We start from the raw sequence: 22,188 nt of genomic DNA, 5'->3' as shown, positions 1-22,188 counted from the left end.
CCCCCCCCCCCCTTCTCCCCCTCTCTGTTTACTGCGATTTAAATAGATTTAATAAATAAACCATTAGAATTTTTATCCTGTGGGAGTAAAACAAATAGATGAAATATAAAATATTTAGTATATTTGTGTTAGACTGAGTTTCACTCATATGTTACAAGAAAAAAATTGTAGAAAAAAATGTTTTTGATTAATTCAGGGTGAACGTAAATATAAATGCAGAAAACGCCACAATAAATGTAGCCCTAAGGCACTGAATAAAACGTCCCTCCAACTAAAACGTTGCTGCAATGGATAAATATGAGTTTCAAACATAAGAAAAAATTGCGACGGATAGATTTATAAATATATTTATGTATAAAACTTCAATATCTTGTGCAAACAAAATCGTTACATGTATAGTTTTTTAGATATTTCCTAGTAAATCAGAAAAAAATATTTATTATTATGTTGTCCTCATGACATAAGTTCTTTGGTAATTTCTATGTAGATCCAGTTTTGGAAAAGAAAATAAGAAAAACAAAATTCTGTCTTGTATTTTTTCTACATTGATTGGTATGGATTGGAAAAATTTAAATATTTCGAATTGCTGATCTTATGAGGAGTAGATGAAAAAAATATCTTTTTTCTCAATTTCTTTGATTCAGTGAAATGGAAACCAACAGAAATGTATAGTGGGTTATTAGCTTGATGTTTACATAAGCTGGTATCGTGCTAAAATATCCTGGACTTTTATGAAGTCAAAAATTCAGCATTAATTGGTAACTCAAGGCATAAATTTTTATCAATTTTCTTCTTCTTTTCCTTCAAAACTGTAAAATGGGGTTTCAAAAACACAATATAAACAAAAATAGATTCAAGAAGTTTTTTTTCTAATTTGTGGGCTTCCTCAAAATTTTCTTAATTTAGATCCAATGCTAATTTAGCCGTAAAATCCAATGGGCCCGATGAAATATTTTGATAAAAACAGATTTGTATTTCCATGCGTTTCATTCAACTTATAAAATAAGTTTCAGAGGTGGTCGTAACAACGAGGTCACCCAGTTACGAGGAATGGTATTTTATCAAAATCTATGAATCACGGTTAAAAATTTTGTGAAACATTAAACTATCAAATAAATGAGAAAAGGAAGACGACTTCTTCTTGCATCGGATCTGAGTACAACGTTACATGAGCTAAATTTAAATTGAAAAAGCAGAAATTTACAATTTGTACAAAACACACACAGGTCTCATACCAGTCCTCAAATGATTATCAATTAAATTTCGATTTTCTACCCATCCTCTGAGGGGGGGAGACCAGAGTTCCTCAACGAGTAATCACTGCCACCGAAATGTGTTTTGCGGCAAGCGCGCTCCTCAATTGGTAGTCACTGTAAAATTTTTTTTTCTGAGATTTTAATTTAATGCACTTTTAACACAATTTTCGACATCTATCGAGGTTTTATGGCATCTGTATTAACTTAAACTAAATTTTCAAATTGTTTTCAGGTTTGTTTGGTCAACAAAAACTGAGAATCAAGGCACAGTTCATTTTAGCCGAATCTTAGGTATCCAATTTGCCAATTTAATGACTGCATTTCATGATTGGCGTTAAGAAACTAAAAGGTCGAGCTGCCTGTTTACTAAAACTTATCTCATCCCACGCAAAGTAATATCCATCTCCATTTAAATGATATTTTAAAAAAACCTTTTCAGTGTTTAGATTTTTGTATTCGCCTACTCGAGTTCAACATCTACAACAAAACTAATTATATGCATAGAAAGAACATAAAATTTTGAAAAATTAGTCTCATCACACCAACTACTGAAAATGAAGTATTTAGTCCACTAATAATGGGTTAAAGTTTCCTCTCTATATAAGGAGTTTAAAACAACATTCAGAGGAAAATGCCGCAAACATTCTTAAAGCGAAACTTGAAACTAAAAAAACGTAATATATTTCTAGCGCTTAGTGTGGCATATTTATAGATTTATTTTCGAAACTAAGGAGCAATAAAGAAAGCTTTAGCAATATTGTACACCATAGGGCCATTAACAGAGGTCAATATGGTCTTATTTCTAAGAAATAACCGATTTAATGTTACGCTTATTTTGGCTGATTACCAATTGAGGTGGTGGAGATTACCAATTGAGTAGCGCGCTTGCCACAAAACACATTTGGGTGGCGGTGATTACTCGTTAGGAATTCTGGACTACCCCCCTCATCCTCTAATATTTGTGCAAATTTCAAATAATTTATTAAAATTTAATGTATTAACAGTGTCGACTGTCAAGGAATATATACTACAGTGAAACCCAGTATATGGATTCAAAGCAAGAGTTTATATATTATATTATTTTCAACACATTTAAGAACAAATTCCACTGAAAAACAAGTTTAATATATCAATTGTTGTCATACATATTTTAGGGCTAATTTAATTTACCTTGAAATAAAAGTTGAGGTATTCTCGTTTTCTGTTTATTTTCACTGGATTTTTGAAAATCGCACTTTAAAGGCCCTAAATGTACCATTTAAAAAAGTAGTTTTGCCCGGAAGAGTCAAATGTAGTGGCTCATAGCTTCCGGAAGAGAAAAAAAGCTAATTTGTGGCACGGAAGAGGAAATAGTGGTGGCTCATGGCCGCCTGCCTTCCCCCGCTCGCTAGAGTGCAGTACATTAATATTTAAGAATAAATCGTCAAAATATTCTTTGCCAGCTTCAAACAACTTAATTTCATATCTAGCCTGGAGCTTAAAGCAAGCGCGGTTTTAGGATTTAAGATGGGTGTGCCGGGGGTAAAAAATTTAACCTCCCCCCACCTTTCTAAATTCCCCCCCCCCCTACATTTTCTTATAAACAATGTAACCTCCCTCTCTTGCTAAAAAGTTCTATTTTCCTCCCTAACTCACTAAAATTACAGTTTCTTTCACCATTAAGTACATGGTACTGGTAGGCAAACTTCTTATTAATCCACATTTATTTATCTAAAACGATATAATAAAAAATATTATTGATTGAACTTTATACATTAACATTATACATATCATATAATATTATTATAATAAAGGGAGAATTATTTATCTTTTAGTAAATAATACTTTAAATCATGCTAAGTAGTTTCAATGCTTTATTTTTAGAGTTAAGAATAAAAGTATACCATAGGAAGGATGAAAGTATATAAATGAATTTTATCAAAATTTGAAAAAAAATAAATAATATCTTCCCTTTTTTCAATCTTCGATAATCTATTTTTTTTGGGCCGCTTGAAATAAAGGCATTACACTGTTGTCCGAAGTTGAGGCCTCTTTGGGTGCATCGCTATTCTTCCCAGGTTGACCAACCTTTCGGAGGCCTGTCGGTGGTCATTGATGACCTGTTCAGGGTCAAAAGTCTAGTAATGACTTTGTAAATCCTACCCCCCCCCCCTAATTTCACTCAGGGGGTGTAATGGACTGTCACCCCTCCCCTTGAAACCGCCCATGACTTAAAGTTTTCTAAAAAGTTAATGTGAAGTACAAATGATATACGATATAAATGCATTATCAGTATATCATTAGTAAAAGTAAAAACAGAAAACTCGCAGCAAGGATGCAGAACAGACCAGACAACTGCCAATGTTTGCGGACTGCCTGAGTGCAGGCCACACATTACTGCGTAAAAAGTAACAGATGCAAGGGGTGGAGTTCATTTTCTAAAATGAACAAAAATGTTTTTTTTGAAACTTTAAAATTATAAAAGTCATGTTTAAAAAAATTTTCAGAAATATAAAAAGTTTGGTTTAGCCCTGTTGAGGAGTCTGCATCCTTGAAACCGGATGATATTTCGCAAAAATTTCAGTTTATCCCCAATAGATGTCTCTGCTTTAAAATATGAATTATAAGTTTTATTTTCTGAGGTTTAACAAAACTAAAAGATAAATGTAGAATCAAGCAAACAAAACAGAGCATTCAATGTCGTAACAAAAGTTTTCCAACATTCTTTCTCTTTGATTCATTGCTTACACATTTTCTAAAAAGTTTGTTTCTTAATTTGAAAAATTACTCTGAAACATATCACTCGGTGAGACCTCCATCTGTACTTATTATGCATATTGCTTATGTGCGGATTTACGCACAATGAAATAAAGCAATTAATAAAATTCAATGAAAAACAAACACAAAGATAAAATTCTTCTAAATCTAACTCTCTTAGCTCTAGTTGAAACCAAAACACTTTCAACCAAATTTTCAGATTATTAAATCATTTTCAGGGAATTATAAAATCCTACAAAATATTAAATAAGTTACTTGAATAATAGGTATTTAAAATCTGAAAGGATTAAAAGATAGAAACAAAGATAGATAGATAATAAATAGAGATAGATAGATATATAGACAGATAGATAGATAGATAGATAGATAGATAGATAGATAGATAGATAGATAGACAGATAGATAGATAGATAGATAGATAGATAGATAGATAGATAGATAGATAGATAGATAGATAGATAGATAGATAGATAGTTAGATAGATAGATAGATGGATAGATAGATAGATAGATAGATAGATAGATAGATAGATAGATAGATAGATAGATAGATAGATAGATAGATAGATAGATAGATAGATAGATAGATAGATAGATAGATAGATAGATAGATAGATAGATAGATAGATAGATAGATAGATAGATAGATAGATAGATAGATAGATAGATAGATAGATAGATAGATAGATAGATAGATAGATAGATAGATAGATAGATAGATAGATAGATAGATAGATAGATAGATAGATAGATAGATAGATAGATAGATAGATAGATAGATAGATAGATAGATAGATAGATAGATAGATAGATAGATAGATAGATAGATAGATAGATAGATAGATAGATAGATAGATAGATAGATAGATAGATAGATAGATAGATAGATAGATAGATAGATAGATAGATAGATAGATAGATAGATAGATAGATAGATAGATAGATAGATAGATAGATAGATAGATAGATAGATAGATAGATAGATAGATAGATAGATAGATAGATAGATNTTCAGTAATCAAGGATATTCTGAAAAGGATGGTTGATATTCAGTAATCAAGGATATTCTGAAAAGGATGGTTAATATTCAACAATCAAGGCTATTCTGAAAAGGATGGTTAATATTCAGGAATCAAGGATATTTTGAAAAGGATGGTTGATATTCAGTAATCAAGGATATTCTGAAAAGGATGGTTGATATTCAGTAATCAAGGATATTCTGAAAAGGATGGTTGATATTCAAAATTTAAGGACATTGTAAAAAGGATGTTTAATATTCAGGAATAAAGGATATTCTAAAAGAATGGTTAATATTTAGGAATCAAGGATTTTTTAAAAGGATTGTTGATATTTAAAATTTAACGACATGATAAAAGGGATGTTTGATATTCAGAAAACTAGGATATTCTTAAAAGAATGGTTAATATTCAGAAATCAAGGATATTCTGAAAAGGATGGTTAATATTCAGAAACCAAGGATATTCTAAAAAAGATAAATACAAATATAAATTTTTCAAAATCAAAAAAGGTGAAAAAATATGGATGTACTGTCAAAAAAATATAATTATATAAAAATTCCCAAATTCTGCGAAACTATGTTTTATTTCATTTTATTATTTGCATTTAATTACTATGAAAGTCAGATAAAAAATGTTTAGTTTTTTATATCCATTATTTATACAACTAGACAATTCCTGACATGTAAATTCTGAAAATATTTAAATGTCATTTAGTAATTTAGCATATTAAAAAAAAGACTTTTAAGCGACTTCAGAGACGTAATTTTAATTTTTAAATCAACCATTCACTACGAAACAGTTTAGATCAGTATCTACCTCAGAAACGTGGCTTTGACTGTTCTTGCAGCATAAATGAACTAGAAAATGGCCATATCTATATTATAGGAGCCCATACAAAACATTAATAAACTTATCAGCACAAAACTTATCACCACAAAACATATCTTTTCAAAAATTATCAGCGACAAAACTTATCATCACAGAACTTATCAAACTACAAAACTTATCAAAACAAAACTTATCAACTACAAAACTTATCAAACTACATAACGTATCAAACTCAAAACTTATCAATAAAATTCATGAATCTAAATTTTCAAATCATGGAAATGTTCCAACTATTGTTTAAAAATCCGAGAATTTTAAACTCTCAGTTTACCGGCCTCCTTTCTCCAAAATGGAGGCTAACTTTTTTCTCTCTCAGAATGGTACAAACTTACTTAAGGATGATGCAATCTAAAGATCACATAACAGAGAAGACCTGAAAGCTTTGTGTAGCAGCTCATATAGTCTAGTTCCAGACAATGATGCTGGATTCAGCAGCTCATTCATCAACCACTTTTGCACTAAATGAATAAAATATATGAAAACCTTAATAAATCTAAACCAGAATTTACTCTTGGAATATTCATAGACTTAAAGAAAGCTTATGATTGTTGTGATTTAGACATACTTTTAAAAAAACAAATTTTTTCTGGTTACAAAAATGTGGCCAACACCTGGTTTAAAAATTATCTTGTTAATAGAACTAAATATGTATGTATAAAAGGAGTTTTTTCAACAGAAAGAATTATAACATGTGGTGTTCCTCAAGGAAGTGTTTTAGGGCCCCTACTGTTTCTGCTTTATATAAACGATCAGCCCCTAGCAACATCTTTTTTTACTAGCCCCTTGCAGATGATACTAGTTTTTTAAAGTCATTTCCTAACATTGCAAGCCTAATACTTGATGCAAACACTCAACTAAAAAAAGCAGCAATATTTCAAGTTTCAAGCAAATCGTTGTCACTAAATGTCTCCAAAACAAAGTATAAAGTATTTAGAAATAGAAATATGCACTTTGACTCCAACAGTTGTAATATATCAATAGGAAATGAGATACTTGAGAGGATTGGTAATGACTGTTTGAACAAATATTTCAAATTTGTTGGACTTAAACTTGACGAATTTTTAAACTAGGATTTTAAAATTGAACATATCTCGAATAAAATTGCTAGCTCAATCTTTGCTTTGTCTCAAATTAAGAATATCATACCATTAAATATTTGACTACTTGTTTATAACTCTCTTGTAAGGCCTCATATTGAATATTGAATTGTTACTTGTGGAGGGGTTAAAAACTTTAAACTGCAAAAAATCAGATCTTTGCAAAAAAAAGGCAACCAGAGCAGTTAATAATAGTACTTTCAAGGCACATTCAAATCCATTATTTTCAAAACTGAAAGTTCTTAATCTTGATGATACATACAAACTTTGTGTTCTGACATTTATTCATGGAACCGAATAGAACAAAATCATATAAATTAGAACGGGTTTTAAACAAAAATTTAGAAAGCTTTCCGTCCGCAATTTTTCCTGAATTGTTGAATGAAATTAAAATTGACCTTAAAGAAACTAAATCTGCAAAAGTATTTAAACAATGCAAAGTGTAATTAATATTTATCTTGAGAATTATGAGAGGTATAAATGCAAAAAACCTAGCTGTATATCGTGTGAATAAATTTTATATAAAAAACTAAAATAACTGAACTTTATTAGCTTATTTCTGTTTCTGTATCTACCATCATTAACACCCTGAATTTCATTTATCTCTACATAAAAATCCCTCTGATCTCACCCTGCCACAGATCACCTGACAATCTCCTTCCTTCCAATCAACTCCTTACCTATCCAAAAACAAATCTTGATATGTGTAACCAATTACATTCAGTATTGTTAATTAACTTCAGGCCAACCACTCAAAACAACCAACCCTGGTAAGGCGGGTCCAAACTGCATAGAAAATTGTGATTGCTTATTTGTAATATCTCATGCGTTGTAGTTGAATAAAAATATGAAAATGAATAGTCTAGTTCCAGACAATGGTGGTGGATTTATTAGCTAATAATCTAGTTTCTAGGCAATGATGCTGGATTCAGCAGCTGATTGTCTAGCTTCAGACAATGGTGGTGGATTTATTAGCTAATAATCTAGTTTCTAGGCAATGATGCTGGATTCAGCAGCTGATTGTCTAGTTTCAGACAATAATGCTGTATTTAGCAGCAGATTATCTAGTTCCAAGCAATGGTGCTGGATTTAGCAGCAAATGATATAGTTCTAGACAATGATGCTGGATTCAGCAGTAGATAATCTAGTTTTAGACAATGATACTGGATTCAGCATCTAATAGTCCAGTTTCAGACTATGGTACTGGATTAAGCAGCTAATAATCTTGTTCCAAAAATGATATTGGATTCAGCAGTAGATAATCTAGTTTTAGACAATGATGCTGGATTCAGCAGTAGATAATCTAGTACTGGACAATGATGCTAAAATCAGCAGCAAATTTATAGTTCCAGACAATGATGCTGGATTTAGCATCTGTTAATTTAGTTCCAGACAATGATGCTGGATTTAGCAGCTGATAATCTAGTTCCATATAATGGCGCTGAATTATCAGCGGATAATCAAGTTCCAAACAATGATGCTGGATTCAGCAGTAAATAATCTAGTACCAGACAATGATGCTGGATTCAGCAGTAGATAATCTTGTTCCAGACAATGATGCTGGATTCAGCAGTAGATAATCTTGTTCCAGACAATGATGCTATATTCAGCAGTAGATAATCTAGTACTAGACAATGATGCTAAATTCAGCAGCAAATTTTATAGTTCCAGACAATGATGCTGGATTCAGCTGCTGAAAATCTAGTTCCAGACAATGGCGCTCATGAATTATCAGCGGATAATCTAGTTCCAGACAATGATGCTGGATTCAGCAGTAGATAATCTAGTAACTAGGCAATGGTGCTGGATTTAGCATCTGTTTATTTTATTACACTTCGTTGCATCAGAATATTAGTTCTCAGAACGGAAGGTTTTCTCTAATCTCGGGTCGCCTTTAGTTCACTTTTTCACCACAAGGTGTCTCACTTTGCTAAAGCAGTATACAGTTTATAACAACTAAAAACGTTTACTTTTTTGACAGTAAACTATTTAATGTGAATATTATAATTTAAAACTTATAATACATTTTAGAAGTAACATTCAAAAACTTGAACTACTATAATTAAGCATAATCCTATGCATTATCAGGAATTTCCGATTGTGAGTAGCACTGTCAGTATGGCGTTGGTCCGATACTACGCTGGGTAGTCCCAGTAAAATTTCAAGAAGAAATATTCTGACATAAAAGCTCATCAGCTATTCTCCATAGCACCAGTATGAATGGGTGTATGCTCTCATGTAATGAAGAATAAATGGTGGCTTAAAGAGTATCATTTAAAACATAAAGGAACGCCAAGAACCACTATATAAGCCTAGCTTAGTAAATATTATTTTATTTTATATAAATATTTATTCACACCTAAATAAGTAGTTAAATTCTAAATTCATTGTTTAATTCTTTATATAATAATTCATATCCAATGTTGGCAAATACAATTGTTATAAATTAAAAAGCTTTTTTTAAAACAAAAATTATTTATTATCTTTTAAAGATAAAACCGTCAGTTAATATTTCAAAATATACATTTTGGAATTAAATTGTAGTTCTTTTGTTTAATAATTTAGACATAACTTTAAAACTAAATAATATTTATAACACACATCTACATAATTCATATTAAACTTTAATATCTAAGCCATGTAATCTTAAGGATAAGCAATCAACTATAAATCTGTGTTTAAGCCAAACTAAAAGCTATGTTGCTTTTTAATTAAATCTTTCTGTGGCGATTTAACTTAAAAATAAAAATTGTGCTTAAGAAGCAGTTTTTAACATTTTTAAAGCCTGATATTTCAAACTTTTGGATTTGGTTATGTTTAAGAAAATAAAGTTTGTTACAAGGACAATGTTTATGATAAATCTAAATTTTAAAAATGTAAAAATATTAGTTATTGTCAAAGTTAAATTATAAGCGTGAAACTTTTTAATATATAATTATACAGTAGTAAATTATAAGCAAAATACATAAAGGAAAAAATTGAATAAGATAATAACTCATTCTTTAATCATCGATTAAAAAAAGCAGAGATCATTAGGGGAGGTAGATTTTTCAATTTTTCAAAACATCAAGATATTAATATCTAAAGATGTGACTTGAACTGCTGAATACTGTACATTTGTCCGTTTTTTGGTATTTTAAAATTGTTTTGCTAATGGCTAAAAAGCTAGATTTTTAATAATCTGACAAATATCTTTGAAAATTTCAGGTTTTTTCTTGATAATTTGCTCAATTTTCAAGAAAAATAATGTTTGTGAATGTTTGTGAATATCTACCAATTGTTAATACTGATCTAGAGTTATGTTAAGAACGACACAACAAACAAAATTGAATATCATTGACAATTAAGAACAAACAAGAAAGAAAATATCAAATCTTTCTATTTAATGTATCAAAGAAAACTTTAAAACTGGTGCAACTTGATTTTTATAAAAAAAAGTGCCAAATATTTTTACCCTTGGGATAAGTAAGAAAGCTTAATGTGGTTTTAATCAACTTCCATATTATTTATATTTTTATATATATTTTTAACTGTTTGAAATGTTAAAACTGCTAACTTTAATCAACTAAAAGAAAAAAAAATACTATAATTTGAAATTAGTTGTCAAACCAGAAGTTTTGTTTTATATAATAATATAAAATATCTCTAGCTGATAGTCTAGTTCTAGACATTGATGCTGGTTTCTGAAGCAGCTGATAATCTAGTTCTAGACATTGATGCTGGTTTCTGAAGCAGCTGATAATCTAGTTCCAGACAATGATGCTGGGTTCAGCAGCAGCTGATAATCTAGTTCCAGACAATGATGCTGGAAACAGCAGCTGATAATCTAGTTCCAGACAATGATACTGGATTCAGCAGCTGATAGTCTAGTTCCAGAAAATAATGCTGAATTTAGCAGCTGATAATCTAGTTCCAAGCAATGGTGCTGGATTTAGCAGCTAATAATCTAGTTTTAGAAAAATGATGCTGGATTTAGCAGCTGATAATCTAGTTCCAGACATCGATGATGGATTCAGCAGCTGATTATCAATTTCTAGACAATGATGCTGGATTCAGCAGCTGATAATCTAGTTCCAGGCATTGATGCTTGATTCAGCAGCTGATAATCTAGTTCCAGACAGTAATGCTGAATTTAGCAGCTGATAATCTAGTTCCAGACAATGATGCTGGATTCAGCAACTGATAATTTAGTTCCAGACAATGATACTAATTCAGCAGCTGATAATCTAGTGTTAGACTGATAATCTAGTTCCAGACAATGATGCTGGATTTGATCCCAGATGTACTCTTAGGCCTACAACAAAAATTTATTGGATTTTTATTAAAAAAATTTATTAAATTAAAAAAAAAAAATTTTCCCCAGAAAAGAAAAATATTTAGCGCAAAATATTGGTAAAAAGATTCATGCCATTTGATCAGTTCTGTAGAACATGAATAAACAAACATAAATAAACATGATAACATAAATTATTATTATTATTTTTTAAATTTATTGTTATTTTTTGGTTTCTATGCTTTTTTGAATTTAAAACTTACCCTAAAGTACCAAAGTACATATTTGAGTTTTTTCTCAACATACAAACATTATTTGCATATCCAGTATTAGTTGGCCATGTCCAAACCCAACCCTATAAACAAGAGACAGCTGAAATGGATTGAATGCATAATTTCAAGAAACGCAAATTACAACGGTATTCTTAGAACCTATGACTGTTTATTGAGAGCTCTGTGATCAAGTATCTTAAAAAACACTTTAATTCCCTTAACAATTAACATTGAAGAAGTTTTTACATTAATTGTGGTTTCCAAAAATTTGAAAGAAAATATTTATTTCCTGACAATTGAATCCTAGAAAGTGAAATTAATATTTTAAAACTTAAAACAGCTTGCAGACTAAGTATTTAACAAAAAAAGGCATTTTGAAGATTAATAAGAATAAGTCCAACAACTTTAAATTCAAGGGTACCGTTATGAATCGGACATTTGCCATCTTTGTATGGAGAGTGACGTGAAATTATAACACTTACAGTTCCTTAAATCCTCAAAGATCCAAAGTGCTATGATAATTTGCATCAATTTTCAAGAAGTGTTCCAACCCGATGGCTTTTGACTTACTATTTTGCCAAAGTTAAGTTTTAGTGGGTGGATAATGGCCAAGTGTATGGATTTATTATAATATTAATTCTACAGTAAACTAATTTGTTTAGGATCAGGTTGAGAAAATTCAGTAATTGGTTTCTGTGATGTCTCAGTGTTCAAAACCATTTTCAGTATATTTCCTGAAATTTGTATTGAAAAGAAAACATTTGAAGAATAATAAGAAATCTGTGAACAAATTAAAAAAGAATAAGAAATTCAATATAATAATTAAAAATAAATAATTTAAAAAATAATTCTCCTTTCATCTACAATACATTGCCGGTCACTCCCTTTAAAATAGTAACTTACTTCACACTGGGTGTTGGATTCACAGTACTGCTGGCAAACAGTGGCTGATGATACACTGCGTATTTCTTGTAGACCATACGAGCTGTACAAATCAACAGATGAAATCTGTTTTCAATATTATGGATTGTGATTTTTAAGTAAATCTGTTTTACATTCCAATTCAATGAGCTGCTGAAGTAAATTTATTGCATTGAAATTGCGATTTTCAAAGATCCAACCACTTTAAGCAAAAGATGAAGAAGATGAAGATAAAGGTATTTATATTTACGCTTTAAATTACATTAATGATGATTCCTTTAAATGTAAATTGCTAAACCTACGTTTCCCCCCCCCCAAAAAAATTTAATCTTTCCTCTAAAATGGCATATTTTTTAAAGTATTATGAACAATAAAAATGATGCACCATAACATTATACTCTTTAAGTTCTAAGGGCACCTAAAATTTGCAATTTTAACCAAAAAATTGCAAATTAGAATTTTTGTTTGTGGAAATTTGTAATGCCCAGGAATGACAGTTAATATTGTGAACTTTAAGTTTATAAACTGAGGACACAATTCATCAAATTTTAATAAACTTCTAAACTTTCTTAAAGGTAACATATTTCCTGTAATGCGGCTGGATTTTTGAAAATAGCGTTTTCAATGAACTAAATTTATCATTTAAAACTTAATAATTGCCAGAAGACTCGCATGCTGTGGAATGGAAGACTGCTTGTGGCTTATGACTGCTCGAAGACAAAAAAAGCTAGTGTGTGAATGGAAGGGGAAAATCTGAAAGTTTTATGAATAATAATTTCCTGTAGAGCTCTTGTATCATCATAAGCTTGGTTTCTAGAACACTCAGATACAGGACAAACAAATTCGGATCCCCTGAACAATTTCAAAATTATTTTAATCTTGAGACTTTGCACAGCCATATTTAGAGGCATTTTCATGTCACCTCCGAAAAAATGTTACAGAAAAAATGTTAAAATCTATACCATATATATTCAGCATGTATAATTTGCAAAATTCGAATCTGAATCTGATTTATTTGATTAATTTGATTATTTTTCATCAAAAATGATATTCCTATAATAAGTTATCTTGCTACTGGTTACCTAAAGTTGATTTAAATGATTCCTGGGTTATTAATAAATAGACTAATAGTTTAATGATTTGGACACCTTATTCAATTTTATTTACAGAACAAATATCTTATTCCAAATGCGTTACAAACATATTCAAAATTTGTAATAAAAAAGTAAGATAACATAAAAATAAGTAAGATCTGGTAAACTGCACTGAAAAAGCTCTTAGTGTTTAGCTTAAGTTCCTAATCTTAGCATAGAGATCTCTGGTGTTGGAAACAAATTAAACTAGAAGAAAAAAATGCATAGTTGTTTTTCATAATAAAAGTTTATTAATTAGCAAATATTACTCTAGTTTTAATTTCTTATCTTATGGAGCACTAACTAAATTTAAAATTTTATTAGTTATAAAATTTGCAGTGTTTTCTACCTCCTCCTTAATTCATTAAACCTATTTAAAAAATTGGAATAAATTGACCCTAGATAATTAATTTTAAACCAGCTTTTCAACTTTATTTTGATTTTTTCAACTTCTGATCGTCTCAATTCTAAGGCTGAAGAATGCTGTACTCACATGCATGTTGTTGAAGATAGAGTGAGATATCCACGTTTCCCAGTGGCAATACCCGAGGCAGCCAGATTCCTCTTAAAACAAGAATTTTCTTTAACTATTCATATCTTTTACCAGTTACAATACTTTTAACATTTTCAAAGGAACCATGGAATTAATATTTATTTGCCATCAATCTAATTAATGCATTTATTGAAATAAAAAGGTCCTTGAACCCCCTAATGCTGGTTCAAATCCTAAATCTCTAATTCACTTTCAATCTCTTTAGTGAAATCATCATAACTCTTTAACATTGAATTTGTAGTTCAGGATTTGAACTTGAGTTAAGTAGTTAAACAACCTCTTGAAACTTGTTGGATCAGATTATTTTAGATATTTTAATTTAAAAACATTATATTTGACCTCGCAGCATTTAAGACCACCAGCAAAGGGGAAAGGATGAGTATTAGGGCAGACAGACAGCTGTAAATATAATTTTATTATATGATTATTTGAGTTCGATCATTATTCTATCGCTTTTTTCATATACTGGGCTAATGCTGACCTTGAATACTTGCATGAACTCTACAGAATGATTAATATTTCTAAACCATGTTATAAAGTGAAGATTTGGGTTACAAATTTTGATTAAAAAAAATAAACATTGGTGCTAGGCAAAGGAGAAATTGAAGTTAGAAGCAGCATATTTAGTGAGGGAGGGGGTGCAGAGGCGCCATGATCCCCGCAAAAATTACCTCCGAGCCTCCGGATTTGCAGAATTACCTCCAGGCCCCGCAATACTGGTCTCCCAGCCTCCGTGACGTCACCAAGCCTCCCGCCATTCTGTCTCCACGCCCCGTATTTTGGTCTCCGCTTGTTGTTTTTATTTTTTGTTTAAATTTATTGGCTTAACCAAACAAATATCAAAATATATCTCTTCATAGTAGACTCCGTCATAGTTTTAAGAATCGTTTAATCAATAATTTTGACATGTTAATTCATTCAATTGTTCTGGAGTTGTTTTTCTGTAAAAGTTTACATTAAGTTGGAATGAGTAAAAGATGACCTTTATAAACGACTTATCTAATATTTTTGAAGGCATCATGATTTGAAGATTTTCTTTACTCTCGATTCCTTAGCATTACATTTTATCATAAAAATGCAAATTAATGAGGATCTGTCCTATAATATATGAGTTTTTGCGCACCCCCCCCCCCTCTGTATATCAATTTTTATTTATATGACTAATTCCTCGAATTTTTAATATATAAATTTAACTTATTAAAACAACAAGATATGACACGAAGCTGCCCTAACCTGTTAGTATAGCATGTAATAGACATTTAGACTATTTTAATTCTTTGTTTCAATTTTTAAAAAAATAGTTCTTCAATATTTTCTAAAGCATACGATAAATCACAAATACAAGGATTTCACAAAAACTACCTTGTTTTTTAAATTGCCACTGATATTGTTTGATTCGTATATGAGACCCCTCTAAAATAATATAAAATTTTTCTATCTTTATACAAAACTGCAATAGTTCTTCACATTTAAGGAATTTGTGAAATTTAGAAAAACAAAATACAAGCCTTTAATCTCAATTAAAATTCACTTTTTAATACAAAATGTTAATGTATCATTCTGAACTATTTCATCATGTTGAGAATTTTCTAAAAAAAGGTTCTTGGTGTAAATAAAAGCCAAATATTTTTCTATTGGAGCCAAAATGCAGGGCGTGGAGACAGAATGGCGGGAGACTTGGTGACGTCACGGAGGCTGGGAGACCAGTTTTGCGGGGCCTGGAGGTAATTCTGCAAATCCAGAGGCTCGGAGGTCATTTTTGCGGGGATCATGGCGCCTCTGCACCCCCTCCCTCATTCAGTTCCCACCGGGCCGCTGGAGCAGAGGCCACAGGAGGAAAATTTACAATTACTTTTTTGGAAAATTAAAATCTTACTTAACCACAGGTTTTCCAGACTAATTTTGTCTACAAAACATCCCTGGCACAGCTCTGGATGTTATGTTGACTAAATTGGTCTGGGTAACCCTTGGTAAAGTAAAATTCCCTTAACTTTCCTGTTAAGTAGTTGTAAATAATTAATATTGAACTTAGTAATTTACACTAAACACACTTATTACTCTTCCAAAAGGGATGGTAATTAACACTTGGGACAATAATAAAATAATTACCACTTCCAGAATTTTTACATCTTCCTCTTTGTTAGTTGTGTAGAAGAACCTTTAATCAACAATATTAATTTCTGATCAAAAAAAACTTTGTAATTTCAATTATTCATAAATTAAAAAAATACAAATAGAACACTAGATGTTGTCTATTTAAGATTTAAGGGGTTTTCTTTCACAATAACCCTGAGGCAGAAGCCCAAATGAGTACCGCACAGGCAATTTTGAATTACGAGACAGAGAGCATGTACTTTGGGTCTCTGCCTCAGGATTACTGTAAATGAAAAACCCCTAAATCTTGAAAAGACGACATCAATGTTCACAATGTTCAAGTTTTTTCAAAACTTTTTAATTTCAATAATTTTCAATTTTCATTTCTTATAAAAAACCTTGATATTTTTTACAATTTACAATAATCATTTTTGATCAAAATTCAAAACCTTTTATATTAATTATAATAATTCATTATTGGAATTTCTAATCAAAAACTTTAATTTCAATTATTTTCAATATTCACTTCTGATGAAATTTTAATTCAACTATTCACAATCTTTATTTCTGATTGAAAAAACTTGATAACTTCAATTATTTCCGATACACTGATTCATTGCTGAAATTAGTAGCACTGTTTGAGAATTTTATCAGGGTGTCAAAATAAACATGAGAATCAGCATTAATCAAGCAATTTCCCAAAAACATTTTTGCAACTTTAAATTTGAAAAAAAAAAATTCTGTTTTAAATGAAGTTTTCGTAACCTGAATGTTTGAACACTAAAAATATACATAATTCACTTTTTAATGGGGAATAGGTAAAAATTGTACTGTCTTCAATTCAACAAATGTGTTTAAAAAGTGTTTTGATCTTCAAAGTTAAGTCTAGTAACATAAAAGCTATCCCCCCCCCCCCAATCAAACATAAATTCTTGGATGGTTTCATGAGGAACTGGGCATTGAACCACTCCCTTCTGCTACTAGAAGGAGGGGGCACTGGGCAGGGGGATTATGAGTTTGGAGTCTGAGAGTTCAGAGGGTCAGAGTCCAGAAGCCCACAGTTATGGAGGTTCAGCAGAGCAACCTGATTCTAAAGGGGGCCAGAATTCAGTGCCGCATGTCCACAGATCTAGTCCTCAAATCAGTCCAGATTCCAGAGTCCAAAGAGACTAGAGTTCAGACTATGCTCCTCTATGTAATCTCTTGATCCAATAATTATGGTTTACATTAACCCAAGCTTAGCCTAGATATAGGCTTGAATAGAATCCAACAGTTTTTCCTGCAATGGAGAGAGGATTTTTCCTGAATTAGTCAAAGAGATTGGCAGTGTTCATGCATGAAGAACCAAAACTTGGAGTGTTGATCCGTCTTATGAGGTGAAAGAAAGGCGGAGAGTCTGTAGTAGAGCTCTGGTTTTGTTCAAATCATTAAAATCAAACATTTTTCTATTTCTTTTTTTGGGGGGGGGTGGGGGATGGCTACAAAATGTTTTTTTGGGGAGTTGAATTAATAAAAAAAAATAAAGGATTGAAAATTTTTGTTAGCTTACATTCCATCAGTGTTAAGTCCTATATTTTCATAACCATTTGATAAATCATCAGAACACAGCTCACACTTTTCCTAGAAACCATTTATTGTAAATTAAGATTTCTTTTAGAATAAAAAAAAAACGTCTGTCATCATTAAAGGGGCTGGACGTAACCCATATGTAACAATACCCCTGAAAGCTTATTCTGATCAATTACTGAACTTATTGGCCAAACTTGCGGCAACTCACATGACCCCAAGGAAGGTTTTTGAAATTTTTATCGCAGAAAAAATGTTTACATTTATTATGTATGAAAATGCACCTATGAAAATAAATAATCCCAGGTTTTTTTTTATGAGAAAATGATAACATAAAAGTTTTTGCCAAACCCCCTGAACAAGTGAACATGGCAAATAAATATGCAATTACATTTCCATGATTGAAGGCTCTACAGACAGTGTCCATCTTGCACAGCATCTAAATTAGAAAATGTAAAACTATTATCAACACCTTAGTTATTTGTTTATAAATCGTCAATTATTTCTTACAGCGGAAAAGGAAGTATGGTATGAAATCTTTTTCTTAAATTGATTCTTTACAACATAACTTTTGTCATTTGGACTTCAAAAGTTTGTTCATTTGGAAGTCAAAAGTTTGGTCATTTGGATGTCCAAAGTGACATCAAAAATTAGGTTGTGAGGACATAAGAATCCTTGCATTAAACGTCCTCAACATGTCCTCAACACCTAAACTACGACGTCACCGGACATCCCACTGGTAATTATTGACATCCTCATGACATCCTTAGGACGACCTCTGGTTTCTAGGGATAATTTAAAGTACAATGCTGGAGGAAAAAAAGGTGTGGTGGGAAGAAATAATGGTGAGCTGTGACTCAATTTGTGGTCAAACGAATTTGTGGCTTCCCTCCCTCACAATACAGTAACAGTATACAGGATGATAACAAGTTCAGAAAAACCTTGAATGGTAATATCTCAATTTTTCAAGAGAAGATCAAGATTATACCAAACAAATTATCTGAACAATCAGGGGGTGCAAATTTTTCATTGCACCACCCTTTTGGGAAAAAGGGGGGAACCCCCCCCCCCCCCTCCATGTTATGGGCCTGATATCATGCAATATATAACAACCTATAATCATCAATTTTTTTTCGACGCATTCATATATAATTGATATTTCATTCTAAATTTGTTCTATATGCTGCTATTTAAACAACGATTAGTTGGCCGCTGGGTGTCTTTGCTCTCAATGTTTCTGCATAGTTCCTCTGCACACTACAGAGAGATCTAGGGGACTAAAAATCGTAGTTTTAAGTACATTGTATATATAGAACAAATAATTAACATAACCCCTTTCATTTTATGCGAACACTCCCCATAATTTGAAATTAATTGATAAAAACCTTTTTTAATGTGAAAAATGTATCTATGTGAAGAATTCTCTCTGTTTTTTAATGATTTTATTTAACTACCGTGCATTCCATTAAACTAGCAGCCTGCTGAACTCTTGGACATCCAACCCCTCTGGTTACTTTTTTCTAAATAAAATCTCTATTAAAATGGACTGTCGTTGTAATTGAGCTATTTTTATCCATAATACAGATGGGCATTCCATCCGCTATCCTCACTTTTAGACCCTGTTTCTTCGGTCATTATTGTGAACAGAGCCAAGAAGATGACTTTTGTTGACAAACTTTGTAAATAATATATGTATATCACGCCTGCATTCAAAGAAGATACAGTGGTTAAGCCTGGACGGGGTCTACCAAAATCAGGAAGAGTTGCAAATGAAAAATCAAAAGGAATCTTAGATTGGAATGATTATGTAAAACCATATCAGTACGAATGTAAGTTCTGGTTTGGTGTTTGGCAAACAGCTGGGAGGCCAAGAGAGGGAGAACTGTTTATTTTGCAGCGAAATGCTCACATGCAGTATAAATATTCTATAAGAAGATTAAAGAGAGCCAAAAGTCAATTACTTCAAGATAAATTTACTCAAATTTTGCTCAATGGAGGAGGTGATATATTCAAAGAAATTAAGAAATTCCGGGGACAAAGTACAACAATTTCAAATTGTATAGATGGAGAAGTTGGGGCCCAGAATATTGCAAATCACTTTTAAGAAATCTATAAAAATCTGTACTCCCAGGAGAAGATTTTGATAAAATGCAGCAAAATATACAAGAAAGAGTTCATCATGGATTACAGGATGATATAATTAAAGTTAACACCTAGTCAGTCAAAGATGCACTAACTAAAATGAAAGCAATGAAAAGTGATGCATTATTTGACTTAAGCTCAGACTGCTTAATGAATGCATCTAACAAGCTAATAGATCATGTGACCACCCTATATAAATGGTTTTTGGCTACAGGCAAAATTCCTGCTTTTTTACTACTTTGCACATTAGTGCCCATAGTGTAGGACAACTTAGATGACATTGCTATCAGTGACAATTACAGGGCAATTGCCATTGGCAGCTTGATTCTAAAAATGGTTTGACTGGTTGATATTGATTCTAAACTCTGATAAGCTGACCACAGATGAACCTCAGTTTGGTTTTCAGAAGCTAGCCAGTACTACAATGTGTAGCTGGGGGGTGAACTCTGTATTGGATTATTACAACAGAGCTGGTAGAGCAGTTTATGCTTGTGCAATGGATCTGAGTAAGGCATTTGATCTTGTGCCATGGGAAGTGCCCTTCAGGAGAGGGGTGTTTCACCTCTAGCATTAGGGTGTTTAATGTTCATTTACTCAAATCAAAAATGTAATGTTAGATGGGGTAATTCGTTCTCAAATACCTTCAATGTACAAAATGGAGTCAGACAAGGAGCAGTTTCTTCCCCTGTGCTATTCTGTACATACATTGACAAAGTTATCAAGTTATTACACTGTTCAAGGATTGGATGCCAAATCCAGGGTGTCTATATGGGCATTTGGGTATATGCAGAAGATATTATTCTGCTTTCTCCTAGCAAAACAGGTCTTCAGGAAATGGTGAAAATTTGTGAAAATTTTGCCAAAGAAACTAAACTGAAATTTAGTACAAATATTTGAATCTAAAAATGTAAAACTAAATGCCTTATTTTTTCTAAAGAAAGGATTAATTATAATGAAATAACCACAATTTTATTAAATGAATTACCTTTACCATTTGCAAAGTGATAATTCAATGACCATAGATTGCAATAAAAAACGAGCTATTTTCATTTCAAAAATTCATTCCCTTAACCAAGAGTTTTACTTTAACAGTCCTGATGTTATTTTGAAACTGAATAATATTTATTGTTGTAGGTTTTATGGATCTAGTATTTGGGCCTTGAGTTCCCAATGTGTTTCAAAATTGTATACAGCATGGAACACTGCTATTAGAATTCTTTTTAATGTACCTAGAGATATGCATAGGTACTTGATTGAAAGTATTTCACAATGTTTACATGTCAAAACTATGCTAGCTAGCAGATGTGTGTCTTTCTATGAGACTATTGAAGCAAGTTCTAAGCTTTGCATTAGATTTCTTTCTAATTTATGTAAAAATAACCTTAACACAGTTCTTGGCAGAAATTTATTTTCTATTGCAAATGATTGTTCTGTAAATCCGGATCTTAGTAAAATGTTAGTTAAGAAACAAATGAGGTATTTTGATGTCCCATTGGAACATGCATGGAAAGTTCCGGTTTTACAAGAACTTTTAAATACAAGAATGAATAATTTATATGTTGAAGGATTCAATGATTACGGAATAACTGAAATGATAAATATGTTATGTAATGAGCAATGATCAATGTTGTCTATTTGTGCATAATTTTGCATATTTTTCTCTTTTCTTTTGGAAACCTGTATTTTCATAAATTTATTTAAACAAATTTAAACTACACCATTTATATATGTATTTATATCTTTGTGTGTGAATAAATCTTTATAATATAATCATAACATATATAAAAGGGGAGTATATACCCTGTTTCGTGTTAGTTTGCTTATTCCTAGTTTATGAGATTATTTATAGAACCACGTTTAGCTTTGAGACCAGTGGCGTCACTGGGTTTTCCATGGGTTAGGGATGGCGTGGGTTCAAGGAACTGAATTTGAAAGATTAGGAGAGGAGGCTAGGCGGGTGACATGGAATCGCCACAACACGGAAACGACTCAACATGGAAACGGATCAAAAATTATTTTTTAGAAATTTCCTTCTTTTTTGAGGAAATCCCTCAAAAGTTCAGAATTGTGGAGGGATTTCCAAATATTTTGTATCCGCGCGTTTCCTCTTTTTTTTGATCAATTTTCTCATATTTGTATGTCTGTTTCCTCATATTTTTGATCCGTTTCCGCTTTTTTCAAAAAACTTTAAAAATCTTTTTGTTTATCGGTTTCCTCA

General features: G+C 31.4%; 1 long non-coding RNA gene across 1 annotated transcript; it reads right to left on the bottom strand.

The window, feature by feature from the left end:
* Positions 1-10,632: 10,632 nt before the first annotated feature.
* On the bottom strand, positions 10,633-12,607 carry LOC111709194 (uncharacterized). Its single transcript, XR_002766807.1, has 3 exons — positions 12,465-12,607; positions 11,553-11,644; positions 10,633-11,310 (listed from the first exon to the last, which is right to left on the bottom strand). It is a non-coding gene; the product is annotated as an uncharacterized LOC111709194 (long non-coding RNA).
* Positions 12,608-22,188: the final 9,581 nt, after the last annotated feature.

Source organism: Eurytemora carolleeae, unplaced genomic scaffold (assembly GCF_000591075.1).
Source record: "Eurytemora carolleeae unplaced genomic scaffold, Eaff_2.0 scaffold550, whole genome shotgun sequence".
Lineage (NCBI taxonomy): Eukaryota > Metazoa > Arthropoda > Copepoda > Calanoida > Temoridae > Eurytemora > Eurytemora carolleeae.
This window is presented reverse-complemented; position numbering and strand designations above follow the sequence as displayed.